Source organism: Pteropus vampyrus, unplaced genomic scaffold (genome assembly GCF_000151845.1).
Source record: "Pteropus vampyrus isolate Shadow unplaced genomic scaffold, Pvam_2.0 Scaffold56, whole genome shotgun sequence".
Lineage (NCBI taxonomy): Eukaryota > Metazoa > Chordata > Mammalia > Chiroptera > Pteropodidae > Pteropus > Pteropus vampyrus.
In genome coordinates this window covers 1,775,308-1,788,281 of record NW_011888837.1, presented here as the reverse complement: position 1 = coordinate 1,788,281, position 12,974 = coordinate 1,775,308, and positions in this window count along the sequence as shown.

Sequence of the window (12,974 nt, the reverse complement as noted above, 5' to 3'; positions counted from 1 at the left end):
TGAGGTAGAATTGGCATATAACATTACAGGTGTGCAACATTACAATTCAACATCTGTATACACTACAAAGTGATCTCCATCAAAAGTATAGTTATCATCTATCACATACAATGGATCCCTTTCATCCATTTTGCCCACCTCCCAGACCCTTTCCCCTCTTCTGACTCCTGATATATTTGAGCAATTTAGAAAAAAAAAAAAAAGTAAAATTCTACTTAGATTCAACCAAATGTATGTCTAGGTTTAAGATATGATAATACAGACTCTTGTCTCAAAAATTTCATGAGCTTGATCACAAAGTGTTAGAATATGTGCAAGCATATGGTACCGCATTGCACTCCAGATACAGCATCATGGGGTCTGACTTCTCAGCAAACATCATAGGTTCATAGGAGGGAGTGAAAGTGGAGGCCAAGTTTGCACCATGTCAGGAAGAAAAAACTTAGTTGCCAGCACAGAGAAGTCACAAAAGAAACACCAAACATATCTCTTATTTTCTGTATTGCTTCTATCAAATCTAGTGAGGTAGCATGTGTCAGGAGGCAAGCAAATACCAGAGGAAGAGACCTAGTTCAAAATCTTCACTATGGCACCACAGAGTATGTCCAGTGGCAGGTCAGATGTTATAAACTCTGGGAATTCCCAGAAGTACTTGTTCTGTTTTGAGATTATCCACTTTAAAAGGATTTAAAAGATTTCCTGATTGCCCGCCCCCCACCACCAGCCTGATGAGAACGACAACAACAACAACAACAAAAAAATAGATGCCCTCATTTCCCCTCTGCTAGTCTCTAAATGCCATTTGTATGTAGACAATTTTGAGTAGAGGCGTACCTCTTTTACAATCCCATATTATGTTGGCTCAGCAGCCTGTGGCATCATAAAAGTCTTTACTCAAAACAACTGGTAGCTAAACCGCAGAGGGATGGGCTTTTTCACATTGCCTCTTGGGAGGGGCAGTCGAGAATCTAGCCAAACATGGGCCTTAATGGGTTATGCTGGACAGAATAGACTATCTCAGCTATATACCCCTAGTAGATTTTCGGCTTGAAAGTTAGGAGTATCATTTAGGGGCCAGTAGGATCTGAGAATGAGTTCAGAATCACCCTCTAATTTCTTTGATGCCATCTCAAGGTAGTTTTCAGGCAGCAATTATTAATAAAGAAAAGGTAGATGATAACTGAGGCAAAATCCCTGAGAAGCTTCTCAAGCTGTAAGGATGATTTTTAAATTTGCATTCGTGGAGACCGAAGCATTTCATGATGACGCTACGAGGGATGGATGAGACCATGTAAGATGTAATTTTTTTTTTAAATTGATTTTTTTCTTCTTTTAATATTTTTCTGTTTGTAAATTACTTGTGTTTTCATTTCAAGTTTTTTCTTATTGATTTGAAGAGTTATGTGTATCTACATGAGTGTGTTTATCACTATAGGTGTGACTCAATACTAAAACACACACTAATTTAGCCTAGCTACAATAATAATATATTTCAGTTCTCACAAAAACTTCATGAAGATGGTGATATTATTATCACTATTTTACAAGTGAAATTGACTCAAGAAAGTTAAACAAGTTTTTCAAAAACATATAGCAATTATGTAAAGTGTTGGATTGTAACTAAAGGGACCCAGTTCTTGTTTAGTTGAAATTTGTAGCCTTTAAAGCAGTTTGATAATTGCAATAAGGCAAATATTCCTTTATATGTTTAGGGTTTTGTAAAAATCTTTCTTCCTATCATGGAAATAGAATTAAGTGCTGAGTAGAATGTCTAAAGAATGGATCATTTGAGAGCTCTATTTGCCCCCCCCCAGTTTCTGTCTGTGAATGTGCAGTTTTGTATCCAAATTTCTTTTCAATTGGCATGTGACATAAACATTTTCCATACTGTCACAAAATCTTTGTAAGCATTGTATGTGTGATATTCCTTCAATTAGTTATAATACCTGTTATCTATCCAATCTTCTATTCTGCATATGTAAATAGTTTTGAATTTCTCTCTAAGCACAAATAATGTTGCAATAAATATCTTAGTGGCTAATGTTTCTCATGGATTTATAATTTTTCCTTAGAACAGCTATCAACGTGAAATGAATAGGTCAAAGGTGTGAGTATTTTTAAAAATGCACATGATAACCAATTTCCTTATGTGCCATAAAAATGATATGTGAATGTGAGTTAGTTGTGTTATGTTAACCGTATTATTATATATATGTATATGTGTGTATGAATAGATGTGTATATATGTATATATCAAAATACATGTGTATATACACTATATATATATATACATATATCTGTGTTATATTACTTGTACAGTTACAAACCAATATAAAATTAGAAATAATGTATTTCAGATTAACTAATAGAGTCAAATGTTGGATGACAAATGAAACCCAAGAAATATTTCTTTGATAATTGAAGTGGTAGAAAAAGATAGTTTTTTAAAAAAGCTAAAATTATTCTTAGTAGAAATATTGCCTTCAGAAAGGCATCTCTAGCATTGACCAAGGATCTATTTTTTTATCTAATTAAATAACTATATCTTATTGGTAAATATATACGTTAATCAGCAACAGAAAATTAGATAAGATTTTATAAATATTGGAACACAAACCATAGTGTTGGGCCACAAAAGAGATAATAATTTAAGATGAAACAAGAGTTTTTCAAATGCTGACTTAAAGTGAACCAATGTGAGTCATTTCCCAGAATTTTGTGGTTACCTTCATTCATCATCTTTTTAAAAAAATTTTTTAAAATTAAATTAATTAATTTATTTATGTATTTAATTGAAGAAATGATTTCATTCTTTTCCCCTATCTACCTCCTCATCATCTTTTAAATTTGCTTGAAGCAGAATTCCCATGTATGTGACCCTGAATCTATCTGAGCAAACCTAATCACCATTATGTCTATAAAATAGTAAATTAATGTATTCCAATAATAAAAGAAGTTCATAAAGAACTGTCTTCAAAGATGATGTCACAGATGTAAATAAATTTAGATGTCACAGATGTAAATAATTTAGAAACTAAGAGGCTATCTCAATAAAATACCAAATAAGTGGCCAAGAATATGTACATAAGATGGGTAGTCTAACTTTATGTGTGTTATTTAAACTCACATGAACTTTGATAAATACTGGTTTCCAACATTTTCTTTTTTATATATATGACTTCTAGATTTTTCTCAAATTCAGATCATAAGGATATAGAAAACTCAGGTCTGGAAGTTATGCTCAGCTTAGACAACTTATGAATGAATAAAATAACATTCACCAGTTGTCACTACTATCAAATCACATCCTCACCATCTACATTTTTTATAATAGACTCATCTTAAATGTACTTTAAAAACATTGAAGTGGGAAATACATTTTGCTTAATGATGAATGGATATAGTAAACCATAGAATTAGTTTAATGAGGTAAGCTCTTTCTTAACCACTCTCTACTTCTACCTACCTTGCTCTAAAACCTAATAAGCCATGTTATACTGCCATGAAATTGTATGTCAAGCTAACTTTCTCCTTTACTAGTTTATAAACATCTCGAGAGCAAGACAGAACTTGGTCTTACTTGCCTCTCTATCTGTAGGCCCTACAAGAGTGCTTGGCCCTTAAGAATGCTCAATAAATACTTGTTGAATGAAAATGGTCTTTATGGTTTCAGTGAATGAACTACCTCAATTTCATCATACTGGCAGTTTTTGTAAATCACTGTAGTGTAAAAATGCTGACAGGCTAGACCAGTGATCAGGATACAGAGGAAGAGGGCTCAGCAATCTTAGTAATGGTATCATATTTTAACTTTTTTCTCACGAGCAAGTCCAATTCAGGAATATCTCGATTACATAGCGACTTGGTCAGGTATGTGATGTTATACAAAAGAATAAATCATCTTTCTAACAATTTCAAGAAATAGATTTATATTTTCACTACCAATTTTGTCATCTATGGTTTGCTATCATAAAATATATTAAACTAATCTTTTAGAATTTAATGGCTTTCATGACATTATCTTCTTTAAAAATTTATTGAAATTAGGAACTGATAGTCTAAGAGGTTATGGATCTGAATCGTTGTGACACAGCTAGAAAGAGGTAGACTTGAACTTAAATCTTCTCACTCCAAGTATTCTTTCCATCATGTTGTAGATGCAAAATCTTATGATGGAGAGCTCAAAAGTAAATCAGGCATAGACTCTTAAGTATGCAGTACACAGGTGTGATAATTGACTATGAGCTAAGGTAAAAGTTAGAAAGACCATAAGAGAAAAACAAATAACTTGCAGTGGGAGGATAGAGGAGTGAGAGTTGATTTTCACCTGGGGGAGGGGGAAATCTTCACACATTGGTGAATGAACAGGACTTTTAGGATGCCAAGAATTCGGACATTTGGATTGTAGGGAAGATCATTTTAAGTTGAGGAAAGCACATAAGCAAGCACAAAGCTTGGGTTGGGGATCAGAGAATAGCAAGTGTCTTAGTCTGGCAGGATCCTGAATGGTGTGCTGCAAATATGGTCGGAAAGGTCAGTTGGGGCCAGATTGTGAAGGAACTTGAATTCCAGACTAAGGCGTTCAAGTTTATTATGGAGACAGTGATCATGGATGGAAGTTTTCTGAGTGAACCAATAAAATTGTTGAATGGGGAATAATATGCTTGGACTGTGGCCACTGCACTCATATCCACCATTTTTATCAGATCAAATATATGTGCACCTGTTTCTTTGGCTGATGTCAGGAAATCCTTTGATATTTCCCCAGGGTAATATTTTCCTTGTACACCTCAAAAAAAGGAAACTGAAGATCCTATGAGCATTTCCAAAAAATGGGCTGTCCCAGGGCAGCGAGCCCTGATTTCTGCCCGACAAAACAGGTCTGCTGTGAGCAGGGTGTGCACTGTACACATTCAATTGATAGCAATGGGAAAAGCAGATATTCCATCTGCCAATGATCAAACACATAAAATCACACAGGAATGTACAGTATGCTGGTTTGAGCTACATAGGCATTTGCCTCAACCAAAGAGAAAAGACCTGCCTATTTATGTCCCCTGGTAAGGACATTAGTGAGGAAAAGCTTTGATGTTTAAGTAATCATATAATTGACTCTACTGTTGGATCCAGAAGTCCAGGATTGGTTTCAGGAATGAACATTGAACATTTTTAATGGCACTATGAATAAATGGAGGCATGTAGTGAAAAATGTTAAGCATATAGACTATTATCTATGAAATATTCTGATTATGCATATTTTAAACTTTAAGTCTCAAAAGGTACATTACTAGTGTTGTTGAATTTATGTTTTAGGTACTATATCCCTGGGAATCTTAAACACAACAAAACAAAAAACAGATTCTCAAATATTCCCCCAGTTAGAATATTTTGTACAAGTTTCGAGGAAGCAGGGTAGATGGAAAGGATTTAGATTACCTAAAAAGGACACATCTGTCCTAGGAGTTTATGATTAGAATTGGAGCCAATTTCTCATCCTTTTACTTCTCCCCCTATATCCAATGCATTTGCCCAGTCCTATCAATTCATCTTTGACATAACTACAACCATCTGCCCCTTTCTGTCACCAGCTTACTCCAGGACTTCATCACCTTATTCTTGGATAAGTACAATAGTTTCCTAACATTTTCTTGCCTCTGGTCTCCTTTTTCCCCTATCTAATCTGCAACCATTCCAAACTAACATTCTTAAAATACTACTCTTGCTCTGTTACTCATCTATTCATACCATCTCATGGTTCTTCATATCCTACAATACAGCTAGGCAACCAGGGTATTCTTGCTTAAGTGCACCAAGTAGCTGATACTCCTCCATCCTGGTATTGATCAATACATGCCCTGCACTATGCCACACTATTCATATTTTTCTGACTATTATACATCTTTCGGAGACTTTTTTCTCCCATTCCATCCCTTGGTTAGTAGCTCTTTTTTCTAAACTTTCTCTTTATCATCCTAAATCTTATACCTTTTCATGGTTACTTCAGTCCGCATTGGTTTCTAAGTTATCAGAATGTCTTTCCAAATTTATATCTGAACTCCTGATCTGTCATTAAATTATGGACTACCTTATTTGCTTATTTAACCACTCTACATCTGAATATTGTTTCCCAAAGCAAATTTATGTGCCATTAAAGAAAGGATAATTTGTATTCCACTTTTGTAACTTCTAGCAGTTTTATAGAATAATTTCAAAATAAATGTTTTTTTTAAATGAATTGAATAGAATTCTTTTCACACAGACAAGATAAATAATGGTTAAAAAGAAGTTTAGCTGATTAATTTTTTCCAAAAACCAGAGAAATGATTTTAAAAATAAGATAAATAGTAATAGCTAACAATTAAGTTATTGCTTATTTTGTTCCAGGCATGCTTTTATAAACATGTGATACATGATTTTATTTAATATCTTCAGCAACCTTGTGATATGGTACTAATGTTATTCTCATTGTATGGAGAAGGAAACTGAGACTTACAGGGATTAAGAAACTTGGCCAAAGTCACACAACTGGTAAATGGAGTTTAAGTATATGCTATTTAACTTCAGAAACCATATTTTTAATTACTCCTTGCTAGGGTCTGAATGTTTGTGTCTACCTGCACCTACCAAAAAATTTATAGATTGAAATCCTAATCCCCGAGGAGATGGTATCAGGAAGTGGGGTGGGTCTTTGGGAAGTAATAAGGCCCAGAACTGTGAGAAATAAATTTATATTGTTTATAAGCCACCCAGTCTGTAGTATTTTGTTATAGGCAGCCCAAACAGACTAAGACACTCCTTATGGTCTTGATTTCTTAGAGGGGTATCAACTCTCCATCTGTTGTTTATTAATACAAATACATATTTTATAGTAAAATATTATTTTACTATTGCTAATATGTTACCCAGGTAAAATGTGAGACAATTGGCATCTAAATGAAAAATGGCTCTACTCATATAAATAAAAATTATATATCCCTAAATGATAATAGGGAATATGATTTTAAAGAAAACAAACATATACTGTGATTGAGATAGAAAAACGGTCATAGAATAATGGCAAGACACATTAATATAAGCATGTCATTTAGGCATTGTGATTTATATTTCTAGTCTAAACATATATTGCATTATAATTTATAACCAATAACTATTATTTTTTAAAAATAGGCTATTATTTCTCTGACTTTAGCCACAATTTGGTTTTCATTAGAATTTCCCTTGAACAAGAAATTCTGCTGGAGTTCAATAGCTGAAATAAGTTGTAAAGATGATACAGTTTAGGAAAAAACTTCTAAATTTAAAATTATTTCTCTTAAATCATATTGTAGAATTTTACAGAATACAAGACTGTCCAGCTGGTCTGAATTTTCAAGGAAAACAAATAAGAGGAAATTGGATATTATTCCAGCAGTATGGTTTCAGATAGTAAGTATTGTGAGTTTAGGAACAAAGAGCCCTCTGATTGAGAATTATGGTTCATAATACCAATGTTTAATATATATTGTTTAAATGGATGTTATTAAAGAACTTCAGTTGGGGGCTTCACCTTTCTCTTGGGAATATCTTCATGATTCTTCAATAACAGAGAAATTTGGAAAATGGTTAGAGCTGGTGACCAAAAGCAACTTAGGACATTAATGTGGATGCTCTTTGAGCTGAAGGCTCTCAGACAGGAAGTAGGGCACTGATGGGTATTCGAAATGGGAGAGTGAGTTTTGAAAGAGGAAAGACTGTTCTGCTTTGGCTAAACGACTTCATACAGCTCTGAGTAGTTTCAGATAAAGATTACCTCTACCAGCAAGGCCACAGAAGTAGCCTCATTTAAAACAGCTTAGAAGTTGAGCACTTTGGAGCCAACGGTGACAAAGACTGATGAATCATTACTCTCTTAAATCATTCACTCAAAAAGTAGCTTTTATCCAACACCTTTATATACCAAGCACTCCACTAGGCACAGAGGCTATAAAAATACACAAAAGTAACCTTTGCCTTTAAGGGGTTAGCATGGTTTTGAACCAATAATTTGCAGAAGAGAAGTGGTTAAGAGTAAATATAGGACTCTTAGGGCCTTAGAATACCATGGCGGGTGACAAAAATAAGTGCTTCAAGGTTGCTTGATAAAATTTCCTTCATTGCCCAAACTTACTTTAGGTATTTCAAGGGGAAAGTGAAGGTGTTTATTCACTTAGCTCAGTATAGACAGGAGTGGTTTGGTCCTAGGCCAGGGGCGGTGCGGCCTCAGACAAACTTTAGACCTGGCACTCATCAGGGACCCTGCATTAAGCAGTGAGTTCTAATCCTGGAAAAACAGAGTTGGGGCTGAGGATAAAATCTATAGTATTCTCCTTTGGGCCGTCACCTCACAGAGCATCTGGTACCTCTTATTAAATACTTCAGCGAAACTGCCTTCCTCAAGAATGATTAAGATATAGAAGAAATTAAAGGTTCATTTTCAAATTGTAAGGATGGATTTACTTCCTACTCCATCCTCTCATTACATCACCTTTATTCCAGCCCTTTGGTAAAATTCGTAAAACTTGTACCATGAAAAAAGAAAAAACGACTCCTTCATTGTCTTCACCAAAATTGTGCAGAAAAGAATGGCCAGATTCCTGATCAATAAAGATATGCTAGGTAACTTCTCAGGAAGGAAGTTCTTGTAATACGTTTAGGAAAGGGTTCATGGAAAAATTATAACCATGAAAGAGCCACCACTGGGTCGCTGTGCTATGCGCCAGGCACAGTACTAAGTATATTTTGTATTTGTCTCAAAATACGTTTTGAGGTCATAGATCTTAGTTTCTTGTTACACAATTTTCAGCCTCTTTGCCTTTGGTTATTCCTCTGCCTAAAACCCCTCTTCTCTCAAAACTATCTTTTTCTCTCAAAATTATCTGTGAATATCTCATTCATCATTCAAAACTCATAACTGTATATCTACTTACCTAGAACACTTTGCTGTAACTTTCCCCAATCTAAGGAAACTGATCTTTTGTTCTCTTAACTTCTGTAGTCGGTATTTATATTTTTCACAAAGAACCTACTATTTGCCTTATATTACAGTGGTATAAGCTCAGATGGTTTCCTTGCTATAAGATAAACTCCTTCAGAGTAGAAATCATGCTTTTATAAACATTATCTTCCCCAACAGTAGTGTTTTTCAAGGTTTCCTCATCAATCTCTTGCATCAGAATCATTTGGGGTATTTGTTAAAGTCCAGATTGCTGATATCTATCTCAGCATTGCTGAATTAAATCTCAGGAGGTAGGGTCCAGGGGCTCATATTTTAAACCAGCATCTTAAGTGAGTCTTACATCCATTAAAGTTCAAGAATCTCTGTCTTAGCATAAGGCAGTGTTTCTCAACTGGGGGTGATTTTGCCCCTGAAAAGACATTTGATAACATATGTAAACAATTTTGCTCATCACAGTGGGACAGTGGTAGATGCTACTGGTGTTTAGAGGGTAGGGCCAGAGATGCTGCTCATCATCCTACAATTCACGATGCAATCCCCAGCACAAAGAATTATCCAGCCTAGAATGTCAGTGGTGTTGAGGCTGAAAAACCTTGGCATAAACAAAACAGGATTCTGTGCATATAGATGCCCAATAAATTTTTCTTGAATAAACAAGTCTGTGGTGAAGTGTGTTGAAGAAAATAAAGATGTTCTTAATGAGGGCTCAGATGCATTCCTTGTGTGACATGCCTGGTGTGGCTGCTCCACAGCTTTGTACTTGTCTAGTTGTGTGAGGTCTTTGAGGCCTAGGATCTCCTAAAGTACATCCATTCCAGTTACTATACATCACACTTAGCAAACTTTATATGAGAAATATTTTTTTTAATTAAATGTTTACATCATAGTAAGTTTCCAATTTTAGTTCTTTACATAGTTTCTTAAATTTTCAAACCACCCAATATGTATTATCTCAGGTGATCCCATTATTCCTGGAATGAACCTCTGTATGATCGACAGGCCAACTCACAGTAGTAGTTGCATGATTTTCTGGTGGCCATGGGTGAATTAGCACACTCCTTAGGATTAGAATTTACTGTTTTCTACATTTAAACCATAAAGCTATATTGCCTCCCAAATACTTATGATGACATCTTTGGTCCTTCATTTGAAAAATGGAGTCTTCTGAAATCTAACAACATGTGCTCGAAATGTCTCTTCATTTATCTTTTTGATTGCTCAATCGTAAATGAATCATCATCCATCAATAACAATGCAGCATTTCCTCTGTCTGGAGAGAAAAAGTGTTTAGATTATCTCTATAGAAAGAAGAAATCAAGGATCAGCTCACGTTGACAGTGGTCAGTTTGGAATGTTATAGCTGATGATCTTAGCATGGGTATTATTTTCAAATAATATAGAACTTTTGACTGTTTCACATTAATGTGATAAGCAAAGTATTTGTTTCATAATCTCAGAGATTATATATGTGTGTGTATGTATATAAATATATAACTCTAGAAAACTGAAACTAAAGATAAAACATTAAATAGAAAGACTCATTTCTGACTCTTCGCTTCCACCACAGTTTCCCACTTTTGATTTTTGTTAGGGTTAAAACGTCCCCAGCTTGGCTGCTCTGTGTTGAGGTCCTCTGGCCTTTGAGTAATGCTTTGACTGTATAGCAGCAGAAAAGAAGAGAGCAAGGATTCAGTTATGGTTCTCCATTTTAACAAATTCTTATTTTTTAAAAAAGATATTTATTTATGCAGAAACTTTTAAATATGTAACTAAGATGTTATAAGACATTTTTGGATTCCTCCCTAAGTTCTACGAAGAATTTGGACACAGACTGTTATTTTCCTCCTTTTTTTAATATTTGAGAAATCCAGCTCTAGTCTGTTCAGGTCAGAAGTAAAAATGAGTTTAAAATACTGGAAAGTATTTAATAGCATATAAAAACATTTTTCTTGGGTGGTCTCCCTGTAACTCATCTTTTTAATTTTCTTTCTCTTTATCACCTATAATTTCAAACATGTTTCAATACCAGACAAGTGAATTAGGGGTAAATGACTTTTTACAAATTCTATCTAAAAAAGAGAAGAAAGGAGAAATGCACAGGCTAATTAATAAGGATGTTTTATGTTTTCAGTGCTTAGTACAAGACTAACTTTCACTGCTGTGTAATAAAATGAACCAAGAGTGAAAAGTTCAAATATTAGGCTTTCCTGTGGAGCTGGTTTCATGAAGTCCTGGGAGCCAACATCAGCGAAGTGACAGAAGGGCGTTCATGTTTCTGTCTAGTCTGTGGTGGACTGTTGAGATGGCTACTTGAGGCAAATAAAACTCCCCAAACCAAAATTTAACATGAGCCTCAGAAGTTCAGTGACCTAAGGTGAAGGAACTTTGCTTCAATTCTCCACTGACTTCCTCTGCTTTTCACCAGCTCCTCTGCCCAAATTGCCTCCTTAAAGCTAAACAAACAAAAATGGCCAAACACGAGACTTCTCAACAAAAGACATTTTGTTTTCTACCCAACTGTCGTGCACAATATATGAAAGTTGCAGTCATGGCAGAAGGAAACTTACATTAAATTAACATTCCCCAAAACAACTTAAAATCAATGGATGTGTTTTCTTTCAGAGAAATCCATAATTACCTTGGCTGCAGCACAGCAGAAAATAACAGAGTATCATAGACAGTTTTTCGAGTTGACTATAGTTCAGAACAAGGCCCACATATGCTGTAAATCTGAGTAACAGCAATTAACTATTGAAATCTACCAAGCCATTTAGTGGTCCATCCCAGAACTTCCAAATAGATTGAGAACAAGTGTTCATTTCTCCTGAAGGACCTTGAAATGACCAGTAGACAAAGTTAAAGTAACAGCTTAGAGATTTTAAGCCTGTGTCCATAAAATAGGACTGCCAGATAAAACACAGGACACTCAAATTTGAATTTCAGATAAGGAATGAATATTTTAGTATATGTCCCAAATATTGTAGGACATACTTATACTAAAAAATTATTTGTCATTTATCTGAAATTCAAATCTAACTCCATGCTTTTCAATTTTTTATTTGCTGAGACTGGCAACTGATCTAAGAAGATAATTCCAAATTTCAATTTTAGAAATCCTTTTATTAAACACTAAAATAGTTGAGTGTGTACACTTTTTTAATTTAAAAAATTGCTCAAGCTATATGCAATGTGAGAAATGGAATGCCAGTGCTAGGAGGCACAATCTGTGCAAAGATAGCTAATGAATAATAATAAAAAAAGAGGTGGGGTTTTCCTAAACCCAAGTCACGCTTAGCACATTTTGCACACTGGCTCGCCCTCTTGGCTCATAATTATGATGTTTTGGGTCATTGGCGGCCACCTGTCCAGAGATTGTTCAAGAGAACTGACCATTGAGTTTATCATTGCTGCTGTCATAGGCACTGGTTAGTTGATTTAAATTTGACCAAAGCAGAATCATTTGATATCTGCAACTAAACAGTTGTTCTCAGAAGATGTGTAGGTCCTAGAATAACATATTTCTATGGGTTCTCAATAATCATAGTGTCACGGTTAATACAGGATTTTGCTTCAAATACTAGCTCTACCATATGTTAGTTGCATGAATTGGATAAGTTTGTTAGTCTCTCTAAGCCTCAATTTCTTCATCGAATTTCTTCATTTTCTCAATTTCTTAATTTACTTTCATAGTAAAATGAAAGTAAAACCCTTTCTATAAGCTGTTGAGATAAGTTATTATGAGATAATGTAATTAGAACAGTGGCTGACACTTATTCATTGTTAAGCTATAAATTCCCTAGATGCCAGGATCTATTTTTTCCTGTTCATGTTGTAACATCAGCTTCAAGCACAGTGGTTGAGACATGGGAGGCGTTCGTGTACAGTAGTCCCCCCCTTCTCCCTGGGGATACATTCCAAGACCCCCAGATAGTACATATATGTACTGTGTTTTTTCCTGTACATGCCTGAAACCGCAGATAGTACATATATGTACTGTGTT